At 38.4% G+C, this 16,155-nt stretch overlaps 1 protein-coding gene across 11 annotated transcripts in view; it reads left to right on the top strand.

Annotated features, from left to right (window-relative positions):
• PPP2R2C (protein phosphatase 2 regulatory subunit Bgamma) overlaps positions 1 to 16,155 on the top strand; it is a 199,009-nt gene that overhangs the window by 107,072 nt on the left and 75,782 nt on the right. The gene's annotated exons all lie outside the window — the stretch shown is intronic.

Genomic DNA, 16,155 nt, shown 5'->3' on the forward strand with positions numbered 1-16,155 from the left:
AACAAAGCCTAGATTTTGACTATAAAATAACAGCTGTATCATCAAAAGAAAAACCAGACCAATAAAGTACTATTCTAAATGATAGTTAATAATCAGGTTTCTTTATATCTGCTTTGGTATCTCAGCTAGCTGTTGGAATGAGCAGGCAATCTCAGTGCCAACTGGCCTGCTTTCTGAGGTCAGAACTTCTCTTTGCTTTTGTTTTAGATGGGAAAAATCTTCTGTCTCCTACCTGCGTCTCCTCTGAACTATAAGGGAGATAACACAGAACGCTACCAGTTTCAAGGTGTTTTTGGAGTGGTGGTGTTGGTTCACATTTTAAAAGACTTTGGTATCCAATAGAATATATTGCTCTGCTTGGATTGTCCGTGACATCTAAAAATTAAGGCTGATTAAGCATATTTTTAAATTGTCTTATTTGAGCATGACATTGGTTGAATATTAATTCAATTTCACAGAAGCTATTAACATTTTGATTTTTTACATGGTTTAGATACTGAGTTGGAAGACTTCAGAGCTGCCTTTTCTTTTGGCCAGAGATGGGGGGGAATGCTTCCTGCGTGTGTCATCTTTGTTCCTTCATGGTGCATGTTGGGCTGCGGCTGTTTGCTGCTTCCATCTTCAAATGTTGAGCTTTACACTTATTTTGGTGTTGTGCCCAGATACAAAACCTTCCAGTGGCTTCTCCCTACTGCACAAACTACTTGGGAGAGCATCTGGGGTCTGGAATGGATGGTTGGAAGCTCAGATTGGCTGGCATATTTGTTCCCTTGTGAACGTCCAGGTCTTGCTAAGGAAGATCCTGTCTATACCAACTATAGCCTAAATCATCAGCCGACCACAATAAAGAAGTCTGTAGGTCACACACAATTTGTGAGTTGCGTATGGCTTTGAAGTTGCTCCATAAAATCTGTTTTCGGTTGTCTGGCAAAAGAATATTAGATTTAAGAAGGAATGCCACTCGTGTTCAGCCTTGCAGAGTTGGTCTACAGATGGTTCTCTTTTTGAATATAAGTCTTTTAAGATATATGTACTTGCTGAGAGGTTAATGAAAAGTTCCCATAATTCTCCTACGTAATTAGTACAATACAGCAAATAATTGAAGAATATGTCTGTCTTTTCAATTGACAGCAACAGGTCACACCTTTGGCACACAGATAATTGGTAATTTTCTGTGCGTATCATTAGTGGAACAGGAAGATGAGTACATCTTTGTTTGCTGGGTTGTGATAGTGTCTGTGATGACATTCAGCTGGCCTGTAGTGGTCTGTGTCAAACGCTTCCCTTCCTTGTCCACCATCCGTGTTTTGTGATAAGTTTTTATATCTATCGTGTATCTATCTATTCAGCATTTAGCAGGTCAAAGCACTTGGGTGAGGTAAATTCATTTTCTTTGTTCTAGGAAATTCTGATGCTGTTTAATGATGGGTTTAGGTTATAAAGTATCATGCTCCTCTCTTTATTTACAATCCTTAGGAAAATTCTGACTGCCAACAAAATAATTTCTGAACAGGAAAGGCCTTTAGGGATGTTCTGTCTCCTGCAAGAGAAACAATGGACACCACACTGGAAATATTTGGGAGCTGTTAAAGGAAATTGAAGCCAACCTTAGGCTTTGGCTCAAGCCTCTGGACTTTGATGCCTGCTGTGGAAGTGCTGGATGTGGAGAGGCTGTCCTCCATCCCCTGATAAAGGAGAGAGGAGAGGATAGGTTAGGCTCTCCTTAACCACACATTGCAGCAAGACTAGGGCTTGTGTGGGATGACAGATTTCTGTTAGTATAGATAGTACTATAACAGTAGTAAGATGCTGAAGTTTTAAAATCCAGCTGATAAATGAAAGGGATTTAATAGTCACAAATTACATAATTTAGAAATACCGGAGACCCAGGGATGTTTTTAATTAAAAACATGTTTAATGAAGTCAAGTACACAAAAGTTAGGAAAAGTTGGAAATTTGCTCGTGTCTTTTGTCAGCTGCTTTTGTATTCAGATGATAATCACAAGCTAATTTTACTGTAGCTTAGTAGTCACTCAATGAATTAATTAAATGTATAGAAAGGTATCTTGAAAAATAGTCATGGCAAATGAGCTTCTTCTGTCATTGTTTTTGAGAGCTTGACCCAAAAGTTTTCCCTTTATTTGAAAGATCTTCATATATAATTAAACTTTTTTAATAAAACTCAAGATGCTCCAGCTAGATACGAGCTTGACTTAGAGCATGATGATGTACAAATCATCTTATTAGCTCCAACTGTTCAGCACAAGGGGCTGAGGAGAATATCATTGGAAGCAAGTAGGAAAGGATGCAGATTTGAAGTGTTTGGTGGAAGAAATCTCTAAGTTGGTTTTGGAGAGGGCTGGCTGTGCTAATGTAATAAGCACACACTAAGACAGAGAGACCTTACAACGTAAGGAGAGAAAAGTTAATTTGGATTTTCAGCTATTAAAAGGAATTCTCTGGAGATAAAGCAGTTATTAATAACAACTCATGGATTTAATACAGAAGGTAAATCTGATCCATTTAGAAAGAGCAGTCTGTATAGGCAACCAATGGGCCTAATGGATTTGCTGCATTGATGAAATGGTGCAGAGTGGGAAACATGGTGGGAGATAAGGCAGAAAAACAGGAATAAACAGATCTTTAAATCTCATTGAAATTCATGATAAGAGCATGAATTTGGCACAATGGAAGGTTTCCAAATGAGGCTTCAGTTCCTCACACCAATGGATAGGCGACAGGACTGTTGTTATTCTGCCCTGTTCTCTACGAGGAGTGAATATAATAGTGTGTTGCTTTTGTAGTGCTTCATTTTATCTCACTGCATTCCCATCTAAAAACACAACAAACATGGTTAGCAGCTAAAGTGATGGTTCTTCAGCAGCAGCATACTGAGATGAACTTTTTTGTACGCTCAGCACTGTAACGTCATTGAAGGCTTGCGCGCTGCCCTGCTATTTAATGCTGCTCCAGCCGCTTCTGACAAGTTGATGTACTGGCACATCAGGATCCTGTATTGGTACATCATAGGGAGACAGGATGATCGGTAACCGTGTTCCCTCGCAGGGCAGTGGCTATAAATACACTTCAGGAGGAGATCAATTCTTAGCCTTCTCTTCTTGCTGTTTCCAAAGATCTTTTCACTTTTTCGTATTATGGAGATGGTGCTAATGTGAGCAATTTCATACTGCATAATCAAAGATTCCAAAAACCTGATGTGCTGTCGTGTCTCTTTGATTATGCAGTATTATGTTTTTTGCCATTAAAATATTCAAGTTTAATAACTAAAGAGCTTACATTTCTGGCAACTTTACACACTTCTGCACCGTTCCATTGTTATAATAGTTAAAAAATACGTGGAATGTCCTTGGGAAAACAGATAATTCTGACCTTTGAAGAAAACACAGAAAAGCTTATATCAAATACTAGTATTACTTATTTCACTTTAGTATTTTCTTTGTTTGGGTTTTGTTTCTTCATCTATTTGTGTAATGAAGCCATTAGCAACTTTACATTGTGGCAGCAATTATTGAAGATTAGTTTAAATATGAACTTAAAAAAAAGTTATCTGCCACTTAGCAGAAGGGAGAAGTCATGATGAAAGAGTTAATATAATGACTAGGCAGCACATTTGCTCTTCAAAATTTTAAATACCATGTGAGCAAAAATTAAACAGTGGTAATCACTTTCAATAGCTGATGTTGTACCCTTATCTTAATATATTTAGAAATCTAAACAGCTAAGCTGACTTTAGAAGTTGCGTGGAGTCTCTGCGTGTTCTGTGCAGCATGTAGCTTGGACGTGTTCTAGCTCAGACTAAAATTTGAAAAAGTAAGCAGCTGATGCTATTTTATTCAGTAGTTATTTTTAAGCCCTCTTACAACTACACTTTGCAACTTTTTGTTATCTGCTTTTTGCCAGTATAATTTCGATAGCATGCTTTAATAATCTTAGTCGTTAATATATTGTTGCTCAATTGCTCTGCAATGGGGACATATTTCTTTTCTGAGTAGTACAATGATTTAGACTAAAGCACATGGTCAATAAACACGTAATACAGTAAATACAATGAAATGAACAAACAGCAAAAGTGAAAACAGAACCAAACAGTGAAAACGGAACAAAAAAAAAACCAACCCAGAAGCCCTCCCCCAAGCTAAATATGAGCAAATCTCAGATCGACTCATCTTCATTTCCTAAATAAAATCAACACACACACACAACGTAGTGTGTCCTTTCACAGTCTAAAAAAAGGTCTGATCTGGAAATGGATGTTCAGCTGTCACTGGGCAGTACTTCCTAATGCTGTCAGAATATTCTGCTAAAGGGGAAAAAAACCCAAACCCTAAAAGGCCCTAAGGGTTCTTGAAGGAGATCTGCATTCTTTGTGTTAAATTTAATTAGGGATTTAGAATATGTTTATCCAGGTTTTACCCATTAAACTTTATGACTCATAAATCTGAAAACAAGCATTCCATCCATAAGGTAACTACTTCTGATAATAGATTGCTAAATGGAAAGGCAGTTATGTTGAAGTCATTAGGATGTGTATGTATATGTTCTTCCCTGTTGCTTTCTAGCATTTTCACTGAACCTACAACATAAATGACTGTGTAAGCTCACAATATCTAGTAACATTTTATGTTTAACATGTGTTTTAAATAATTTTCATGCTGCTTCTGCTGTGGCAAAAGTAAAATTAGGATGTTGTCATGTTACTCAGTAAAAATTAGGGGCCCTAGGGGCACTGGATTACAAATTGGTGGAGTTAATTCACATTGTTTCATATAGCAATTATTTACAATTTAAGCATAAAACCTGTTAAAAAAACCCTTGTCATTTAATTATAAAGTAATAGAAGGCCCGAGTTAAATAGTGAGTCATTGTTTGCTAAGATTTTGAGCCATAGGGATAGTCTATGTTGGCGGTTTTTGTTGTTTTGGGGTTGTTGGGTTTTTGTTTGGGGTTTTTTTTGTTAGGGTTTTTTTTGGGCTTTTTTGGTTGTTTTGTTTTTTTTTTTTTTTTTTTTGTTCACAAGGATCTTTATTTTTCTATGAGTTATCCCAGTCCCATGACAGTAGTAGCTCCTGTGGAGTACCAGCTGGGGCTCCTTGCAGCATCCCCTACCGGTTTATTTATGATACAGCTTTGGCACCAGTATTTGCTGAAACCACACTGTTCTTAGGACACTCTCATTGAAGTCAAGCTGTTATAACACCTGGTGTCAGCGTGTGGAAGAAGAGAGAAAGAAAACAAAAATTGTGGGTGTGGAGAAATTAGAAGGCTCTCGTTGCACTGAGCATTGTCGGCTTGCTGCTTTGTTTCTGCCACAGTTGCAGCAGAAGGGAAGCTCAGTGTGGTTATTCATGTCTCGAGTACTACAAGTCCTTATCTTTTTTTCTTATCTGTTGTTTAATTCTTCATCGTTAGTAATAAAATATTCATCTATCTAGTCCACAGAATAACACTTAGCTGATCTGTTTTCCCAACAACAAAAAAATAAACCCAGACAAAACCTCCTCATATGCAGATATTACAGGTGAATCACTCACTGAATTTTTTAGCAGATTGTTCCATTTGTTTCCTGTTGATATGTCCAATAATATATTGGATTTTAATCCATCTTGAAGAAAACTATTTGATAAACAAATGTGTTATCTAGGAAAATGAGTGTCATTTTTTAATTGCTTGGGAAACTACTATGTTGTGAAATGCTTTTATCAAAACTTTAATAGGCATGGACCTCCTAAGGAAACCTATGTAAGGCAGGGAAAAAAAAGACTGCTGTGGAGACTTAGTTTGATTAAAATGTTTTGGTAAAGAATCCTTAATTATTTTAAAGAAAGCCACAGTGGAGTCTTTTCTCCTGTGCTGATAAGAAACTGGGAAGTTTTCATATTGCATTCAAATGTGTGATGTGAAATGAATTAGTTATTAGCTATATCTCCTTGGGGCATATGCACTATAAATAGCTTTTCCAAGTCTATTGCTTTATTCTGTGCTGCACTGTATTGTCAAATTGCCGACCAGTGTGAAAATGTCTCCAGTCAGTTGCACTCTGAAGCAGTGCATGATAAAGATTTGGCTTTTGCAGACCAAGGTTTATTTTTAAGGTACACAAACAATGGAGGACTCCTGCGTTCACTGACCCCTAATTTTTCAGTGTCCCAGGAAAAACCACACACCTGTTGTTTCTATCACCTGTGATTGTTGTCAACAACAGCAAGAAAGGGGAATCTAGGTTTAATTATTGAACAAGATCTATAATGCTACCAGTAAGGGTAGAGAAAGGGTTTTTAGTTAGGGTTATGAAAAGCCCTTACTGTGAAGCCAGGTATCAGCTGTATTTGCTTTATGTTTTGTCCTAATAGCAAATACAAGCGAACTGGGGCCATAAATGAGTTTGCAGCTTTGGACTTTGAAAAAGGGGTCTGATTATAAACCCAGAAGACCATAGTGTTTTCTGTGGTACATGTACCGTGGTATGTTTTTCATCTAGAGTTTTGTTTTGTTAAGAAATAAGAGAGGCCGCTCTCCTTGCTGTTAACAATTACTCTGCCTTTACAGTAATGAACCCAATGTGCTGCCCAGGATAGCTCCAGAGAGATTTCCTTTATTTGCAGTTACTAGAATCTGAGGATGTTAAAATTCCCATGAGCTTAACTCTCTACCTGTTCAGTTCAAAATTCTTACAAATCCAGGAGTACTGCGTCCAGTTCTGGAGCCCCTACTACAAGAGAGATATGGATGTGCTGGAACGTGTCCAGAGAAGGGCCACGAGGATGATCAGAGGGCTGGAGCACCTCTCCTATGAGGACAGGCTGAGAGAGTTGGGGTTGTTCAGTCTGGAGAAAAGAAGGCTCCGAGGAGACCTTATAGTGGCCTACCAGTATCTTAAGGGGGCCTACAGGGAAGCTGGTGAGGGACTTTTTAGGATGTCGCATAATGGTAGGACTAGAGGGAATGGATTAAAACTAGAGATGGGTCGATTCAGACTGGACGTTAGGAAGAAGTTCTTCACCATGAGGGTGGTGAGACACTGGAACAGGTTGCCCAGAGAGGTGGTGGAAGCCCCATCCCTGGAAGTGTTCAAGGCCAGGCTGGATGGGGCTCTGAGCAACCTGATCTAGTGGGAGGTGTCCCTGCCCATGGCAGGGGGGTTGGAACTAGATGATCTTTAAGGTCCCTTCCAATCCTGACAATTCTATGATTCTGTTATAGCCTGTGTACTACTCTTTCACTGTTCCAGACAAGACATGAACTTCAGACTGTTGAGGAAGTGATTGCCCTAAGGGATCTACATCTTTGTGTTGATGTTTATAAATGCTATAGCTACTTTCTCAATATTGAAAAAAACAGTTTGAACAAGAATTTTTATCACCACATTTTGACCATTTCCTTGATTTTTTTAGGTCTTCCAGGATTATTCATAGTTATGATAGATAGTGTATGGACCATAGCAGTGAAGTACTACTGTGGCAAACTCTGCCAGCCAGCCAGGTCCCTGCCATGGCAGCCTGGCTGCTTGTACTGCCCTTCAAGAGCTGTGAACACCTGGTGAAGCGTCTCAGTGTGTAAGGTGGTAGCAGCAGCCTTGCCTTCTCAGTTGGGTAGCAGCAACCTTCATGCAATGCAAAGCCCAGTAAGGGGAGTTTGTGAGTCAGTTGTTGCAAGGAGAGCGCAAGTGGACATCCCCGAAAAGATCACCTTCTGTCCTGTGGCTTCCAGGATTGCAAAGTCCTGGATAATGTCTCACTTTTCAGTCCCCTTTGGTGCACACAAAGTTAATGGGTCTATACGAGTCTAAATCTCGCAAAATAGGAATGCCTGTTCTCAAATACCACATGGCCTGTGGAGGTTTCTAAAAAAAATTGGTGCCGCTTCTGTTTTAAAACACAAGATCCCCAAATGCTTAAGTATGCAAGTCAGAAGTGCCTTGACTTAAAACCACCCAATTCTGACTTAATTCTGGTTGAGGTGGACTCAGACTCAGACTGAATCTGTGGAGGGTCCTGAGCTGTAGATGTGTTCATTCTTAGTGAATTCCATGAGCTTGTGCTGAGCTCTGTGTGAAGTTGCCTTGTGATTGTCTACCTTGTTCGGTAATGCTGTAGAAGGGGAGAAAATGGCAGGAGAAGGGGGGGCCCTTTTTTGTGTACTACTTGCGTTGACGCTACTTGGGAACTAAGAGAATTTGGTTTTGGACTTATCCCAGGGGAGTTTGAAGACACTGATTCCAATTTCACTTTTTACCATTTGAGAGGCAAAACTGGATTGGGACCTTCAGTGTCCCTGCTGTCAACTGAGCCACCGCCCTGGGTAGTGACAGACAATCTGCCGACAGGGTTTGTGATACCACCACCACAGCAGGATCTAAGCACATCCCGAACCAAATGCTCCCCCAAGCTGTTCAACACCAACTGCAGCATCACTCATCCTGCTCTGTGTCCCTGTTCTCACTGGAGTGTGGCACCATGATATTTCTTTCTGTATTGGTACCTTGAGGTTCAAATTACTACCACGCAGCTGGGATGCAAGAACTGAGAGTCAGGGAGAGAATAACAAAGGTGAAAGCTGGCCCTTGTGTAATTAGCAGCAGTGTGGGCAGGTAAGCAAGTGTGCTTAGCTACTCCTCTTGTTACATTAATGAGCAACACACTCGTTCATTTGGTTGCATCAATAAAATGGCATAAGACAAAACCCTATATTGCTTTACAGTAGCTGCAAATTTCCTACTGGAGTGAAAAATAGTAAGTACAGGTTTAAAATATATTAAATATTTTGATGTATTATGGCGTTTCTTAACTTGGTTGAGTGATCTTGCATGCTGCCTTGGAGGGATATATCATAAATACAGTTATTATTATCCTTTGTGCCAAAATGACATTGACACTGGTCGAGATTCTCACGTGAACCAAATAGCATAGCTCCAGTCAAGGAAAAGGACAGATTTGGTACCTTCTGTTTAAGTTGTCAAGGTTGGATGAATTCTCAGTTAATTTAAAATCCTGCTTTATGGCCTCTATTACACAGGTTTCTGCCCCCTCCTTGAAATCTCTCTTCTGGAGTGACAGAATGTAACCATAAATGTTGTTGCTTTTTGTTGCTTTTTCCCTGCTTTATTGTTATGTGGTTTTGGTTTTGTTCTTTTTAAAGGAGCAATCTGTGTTGCTTCAGAGGCGTGCAGGGAGGTCTTTCTGCTTCCTTTTGCTTGTAATGTAAGTCTTTAGCACTGGATGAAAAAACAGATGATTCAATTTTAAAATGCAAACAGAGTCCTGATTTTCTGTGGATGACAAACTTTCCTTTTTATCCCTCAGCCAACTTCTATCCAGTCCACTGGTTCTCCTCCTCTGTGTCATGCTTGCTAACTTTTGCAGATTAATTTTTTATGAGAGATACTATTAAAGTTACTTTGGAGACTCACATAAATTATCTCTGCAGCTTTCACTTGCTCGTTGTTGTGAAGAATTTACTAATATTCCTCCAATGCAGCCTGTGTTCTCTAAGTCAGTACCGAGTGTTTTTCTAAGTTGTGCATTAAGAAATTTCAGCTTGGTTTTTTAATGAAGTAAAATATTAAGTATATTATGTAAATCGTGGAGGAAGGGAAATCAGAGAAAGTGTGTCAGTTTTGCTTTGTTGTTTACACAGCTACTGAATCTTTGTGAAGTAAATTCAGCTGAGCCCTGCCTGCCAGGAGCAGCCCTGGTAGCTCCTGTGCCATTGAGGTGCCTTTCTGAGGTGCAGTTCTTTTTCTTTGTTCCCTCAAAGTACAAGGGCAGCAGTTTCTGCTGTCCTTCAATAGCAGAAATCTACAAAATGAGGCTTTGCTGTTTCCCTGCCTCTTCAGTTTGTTCCCACCAGAAGAGGAGAGTAGACAGAGCCTCCCTTCGCACCTCTAGATACCTGTCCTTGAGTGCTGGAGTCAGATTAGGAATTTATACTCATATGGGACGAAATTATGAAATGAGCGGTTGTGTGAATTTATACTCATACGGGACGAAATTATGAAATGAGCGGTTGTGTTTGGTGCATGTTTCACTCTTTGAAGTCAGCAGGAAAACACCATTTATTTGCAGTGCCCCAGTGTTTTGCCATAAATGACTAGAGCAGAGAATTCATGTAATCCAGGCTCTAAAGCTGATCAAAACTGCAAGACTGGAAAGTGCAGCCCTTGTGGTACTGGAAAAGATGAAGATGCAGGCTAATGGGAGGCCTGCAGTGTGTGTGTAAACAGCCTGCTCAGTCCTAAACTCATAAAAGATTAACTGCTGTGGTCTCCAAGATGATGATTTTTACAATTGAGACAACAATGACGAGTGTCCTTTCTATTTTTAAGAGCTGGTGAAAATGATATAGTTTTATGTATTTATATATTTGTATCATGCAGATCTGTGGCTACAAACCTAAGATGCGAGTTAGCCATCTGTTTTGTTCTGCAAAACAGAACATATTTTAATATCTAAAAGTCTTCTATAAGGTAAAGCCTCCTGCAGAAATGTTTATTTCTCTTTTAGTAAAATCTTAGACAGTTTTTATTGTTGTGAAGGAATTGATTCTGCTTCGTTGCAGCTTCATTTTAAGGGACTAGGTCTTCTGTTTGGGAGCGCTGATTTAGGGCCAAATTCACCGTGTGAGTTTTTATCATCTAAGAACCTTATAACTTGCTTGCATTTCCCTTTTGAACTGCCAAACTGAACATAAACTGAACCTCTGTTACTTTTCTAATGTAGCTCAAAAGCATTGTTGTTTATGTAAGGGTTTTCCAACATTTATGATTGGTAGGTAGTACATGTATAGGTATGAAGGTTAATTAAATCAAGAGGTGAAGTTTGTAGAACAGGGAATGCTTCATTAAGCCCTGTGTGAATTAACATGTACAATCTGTTCACAATACCCCAAGTGCCATTCACTGAGACAGTGTAATTACAGCTTACACACAGTTTCATTAGTTTGTGTTTCTTCTACTGTGGTTGACATGTATGTTGTCTTCACTGAAACCCTGGAATAGAGGAGGGACTGCTCGCTGGTGGGCATCTGAGCATACTGACATTCAGCAAATCATTTTTCCTTTGGGTTCTAAAATGTCTTTCCCAGATGTAATTAAGCTTGTAATTCATCAACTGATACATTTTTTTTTCTCAAATTCCACATCTAGCTGAAGACTTGTGAAATGGCTCTTCTTGTACACTTTTTTTTTTTTTTGCTTTAAACAGATGGGAAACAATAATTATCTTCCCCCACTGCCAGTAGTTCATTTTTTGAGGAGTTTTTTATTTAAAGTTCATTAATTTTTATTTCAGGGCAGGGTATCATGACAACGTAAAGATGCAGTCTTTAAGACACTTCTCTCTTTAATGTGCGTGGTGTTTAGGCGACTATAAAATCTATGTGGCTGAAGATACAGGGGCTTCAGTGAAAATTTAACATTATAGATTCCCAAGAGTTTCTTTTAATAATGACTTCGGCTACCAAGAACTGTGAATGCACTTGAATAGACTGAAATGTTACCACTATCAGGCAAATTTGCATCTCTTTTAGTATGCATTTAGTTGATTCCCAGAGAAGGACAGTTAAAGCTCCAGTTATGATCTCTGCAAGTCAGAGACGTAGATGCATACATAAAAATCCTGGAAAGCCATGTGAACATACTTAATATTACCCTTGTGATAAGTCCCACGGGCCTATTCAGGTGAGAGAAATTAAAGATGAGGAAGCACTTGAAGGCACAGGTCTGTAGACAGAAAAGCAATATTAATGAGGGTAATAAAGAGACTAGTGAGGAGGAATGAATGATGAGCTTTATTGCAAATCTTATCTGTACGTTATTTCTTTATATTAAAAAAAAAAATGCATAAATGTCCTTGTGCAAAGGTGCTAGACTGATCTAAGAAGAGAATGCAGCTGGGATGTAACAGGGGTAGCAGTAAAACCAACCTTCCCTTGTCCTCTTCTTGTCCTATCAATATCTTTAAATCTCTTTAAAGGGTTTATGTTTATAACTACTATATTAAGAGAATACTCGTTACATCCATGCCATGTGGTATGCCAGCTCTGCCAAACAGTGGCAGTTGCCACAGTGGCAGTGTTCTTCTGCCATCGGTCCTCTGCCTGTAGTCTGAAAATACTGACAGGCTTAGGACCTGCTCCAGAACTGTTTGAGCATTTGTTACCTACTGTATTTTTTGGCATCTAATAAAGTAATGTTAAAATATTTCATGGAAACTGCCTGCCCAAATTTTCTTATGCCAGGTTATGTTTTGATATGTCCTCCTAAGTTAGTATCTGTGTTCTTTAGGTTTTTGATACATTTCACGTATCTCCTGACTTTAGTGAGTTCTAGTATTATATAATACATTTCGTGTAAGACCATTCCACAAGAAAAGTTAGCCATAAAATGAAATTATACATGGACTTAAGTTGGATCTTGCCAGTACAATTATTGTACAGACCTAGGCTGATGTAACTTCAGAAACCATTGTCTGCCAAAACCATCCTAAATCATCTGTCAGTGTTTCAGGAGCAGCACGTTTTGGGGCAGAACTTCCAACCTGTGCAGACATAATGAAAAATTATAGGAAAGCAGACGAGGGAATGAGGGACCTAAAATCTCATCCATTTACACCACGGAAGTCCCGAAATTGGTCTCAGTGCTGCTGCAAAGCACAGATTGTGTGGCAGGTAGACTCTGAGGAGGAAAAACTAGCATGACAGCTCTGGTTTCAGGCATGGTACTTTGTGAATTTATGCATTGGGAGACCATTGACTATTGGCTTTAGGATGATGCACAGAAGCTTTTAAAAGATATATTTTTTTAATATTTGGCCTTTGAAGTGAAGGACTACATTGAATTGAGGCTATCTTTCATTTGTACGACATACATCATGACTAAGAGCAGTTAGTTGTGTCTTTGCAAAATAAGAGGCATTGTGTTATTTATTCACTTCAGTGCCACAAATGGTGTATGATGCCTTACAGGTGATTAAAATAAACATGCCACCGGAATCTTGTAACTTAGACGGTGCACAGCAAGAGGTGACAAAAAAAAAAGGCAGATAAGTACAGGAAGCGTGGAGGTTACTGTGGCAAAAGCTCATGAAAATGCTTTCATATACCAATAAAAGCTTTCACCTATGCCTCACATATGTTTCCTCACTGCATGTTGCCTGTTTGTCTTGCTGGTTATTTGATTTTTGGTTTTGTTAACGTATTCTACTCGTAGACTTTGGTCCTGATATTGTTTCCCTTGAAGTCCCTGGAAGGAACTCCTAGTGATTTAAACAGTGTTGGATCAATCTCAGTAAGCAAAGACTGTTGGGATGTGCTAATGAAGAAGCTGGCACTTTAAACCTCTTTCAAAAGGAAGTGTTTTGTTAGAATGAATAATGAAGCACTCTGTAATTCTCCTTGTTCATGTAGTAGGTGTAATATTATGTACAAAAATAATGCATGCTTCATCATAACTACCCAAGTGCAAAGTGGAAAGGTTTGTTGTTCTTCCCCCTGTTAGCGTGCCGCTTACCTTGAAGTGTCTGTCATTTGTCCAGAAAAATGTTTTATTTTCCACAATGTTGCGATGATTGTTGTGAGGATATGGAATGGTTTTGGTTGTGGTTTTTTTTCCTGTTTTTTAAAATTTATCTTTCTGTCCTAGTCAGTAAACTTTTGTCATAATTAGTGCTAACTGTGAATAAGTGCATACATCTCTCCTGAACCCTATTGATCCTGTCTCTGTGATATTTTCTAGTAGATTCCTAAATACTTAGTGTAGACCATTGTTATAATTAGCTTTAAGTATTTTTTTCATTTAATGAGTTTTTTCTTACCCTTGTATCTTGAGAAAATTTCGAATGGTTAAGTTTGCACAAATTGTTGCTTTATCATGTCTTTAATATTATGCCTGGTGTATTATGCTTCTTGCTTGCGTTCCATCTGTTCACTTTTATCCTTTTTCTGTTTCTGCCATATCCTGTTCGGCAGTATTATAATTTCTTCTGGGTTTATATATTTCTTTATTCCAAAGGGATCCCATCGGCTTGATGGGAATTTAGATTATTTTTTTTTAAAGGTTGAAAATCCTTGAGGCTAATGTGCTCTGCCTTGACAGAACACATTCTCAAATGCGTAGGGCAAATAGGATCCATGTATGTTACATGCTGTAAAATGTGTAGAGAGGAGCAGACTTCTTTGACATTTGCATCTGAGTAGCCTTGTGAAGGTAGGGTCTGCCTTGTAACACGTATATTTGTGTTTTAAACTTTACATGAAGGAGAAATACAGAAGCAGAAGAAAACCGTTTCCCTTTCCATGAAGATCCTGTTATTTTCTGCTAAGTGGTTTTGAGGGAGATATTTCTTATCTATTCAGACGTGTAAATACGCAGACAGACAACTCATGACAGCTGCAGAAATATCTGTTTCTCTTCAAAATATTTTTAAACCCCATTTGTTTGTGGTTTTTTTGCCCCATGTAGAGCTCCTTCTAAAAATATATCGCTGCCAATTTTGTTGATGGTATATACCTAAGAAGCACCAAACAATACAAAGACATTCTGTGTATCAAATGGAAACAGATGTTTAATAAAATGTAATGAAATTTATTCACCTGTTTATGTGAGTGCTGCACATGTTTGATGGGTATAACTATTTATTAAACAGCTTGCCCATGTGTTGCCAAATAGTGGATTAAATTCTAGTAAGTCTGCCTAAGTCTCTGTGCTCATGAATATGACATTTAGTCTATTTACACCTTTCCAACTGGGTTAAAATGTCAAAAAGATGTATTTTTGTAATATAAGTACCTCAATTCTTTTTGACATTATTTTCTGTAGCTCATTTTATATGCATATCTTTCTTTTATATTATCATCCTGATGGTATTAATTTGGATGTGCAAATTAGCTCTTCATGATGTTGTCATGTCAGCATCTGGATTCAAGATGTGCTGTTTCATAAGCATCACATCCTATTGCGTTTCATCAGAGAGTCCCCCTTTCCTAATCTAATTATTCATAAGGAACCTTGGGGATTGTGCTAATGGGCATCTGAAGCTATAAAGAGTAATGGAAGTGGTTGTGTTACTGCTATGCAATTAAGTGTATATAGAATACCATTCATATAATTAAATTCAGAATTTTTACCACTCTTTTTCTCCTTTGTAGTACATTAATTATTTCTCTGAAGTTAAAAATAATACTAATGGAGTTCAAGAGCTTTTTATGAGAGTTGTAGCATTTATACTCACAACTTGATTTTGGCTTTTATTTTTCAAGGTCTTCAGCAAATAAGTAGCCAGTTATATGAAATTATTTTTATGGATTTTTCATCTTTTATGTGAAAAGGCGGAGGATGTTTCTGATTGAGGCAGAATTTGAAGTGCTGGGAAGCTGAGGGGGGAGTGTGCTGTGTGTTTCCTGTGTAATATTATGTCCGTGGGTTTGATTGGGTGCAACGCACATTCTGCTGCTGGTAATGTGTATCAGCAGTCAGTGCAATTTGTAAGTGCAGCGTGACCTTTGGTCTGGGTTCAGTTTTCTGTCTTTGTTCATTTGGAGTAAGCGTTTTGATGAATGAAGATAAAGTATTTAGATCAACCAGTCAATATGTTTTCCATTGATAATTCCATATTAATAAGTGCTGATGGTTAGTATCTTTAAGGTCTACTGACAATCTGATTGAAATCAATGGCAGTTTTGCCTCATTTAGTTCAATGGGAGCAAGAATGAGTCTTTAACCAGCAGAAAATTATAAATGCCAATCTCTGTTCATGTGTCATTCAGTATGAACGAGAGTTTTTATGGTGCTGTCAGGCTGAAAAAAATCCTTTTCTTTTTTGATAACAAAGCTGCATTTAGCTGAAGTAATCCCTAGGTAGCCTGTTAGAGGTGTTCAAGCTTTGTTATTCCCAACAATACGGAATGTGGCCACTCGCTGATTCTACTTAAGTAATTGCTGCTGCTCAAAATAGCTTCGGAGACTGCTGTGCTGCTGAGATTCTGCTGCAGACATCCTGCATTACCTTAGTTATCTTGAATTTTCATGTGAAATTCAGACTTTATTTTAGTGCTGTGGAGTAAACAACATTAAATACATTGTGCAGTTCCTTTTTCCAGAACACCAGTGACAGCCATGATGTTCCATGGCAATGAAGAGGG

Source organism: Larus michahellis, chromosome 5, assembly GCF_964199755.1.
Source record: "Larus michahellis chromosome 5, bLarMic1.1, whole genome shotgun sequence".
In the NCBI taxonomy this organism is placed as follows: Eukaryota; Metazoa; Chordata; class Aves; order Charadriiformes; family Laridae; genus Larus; species Larus michahellis.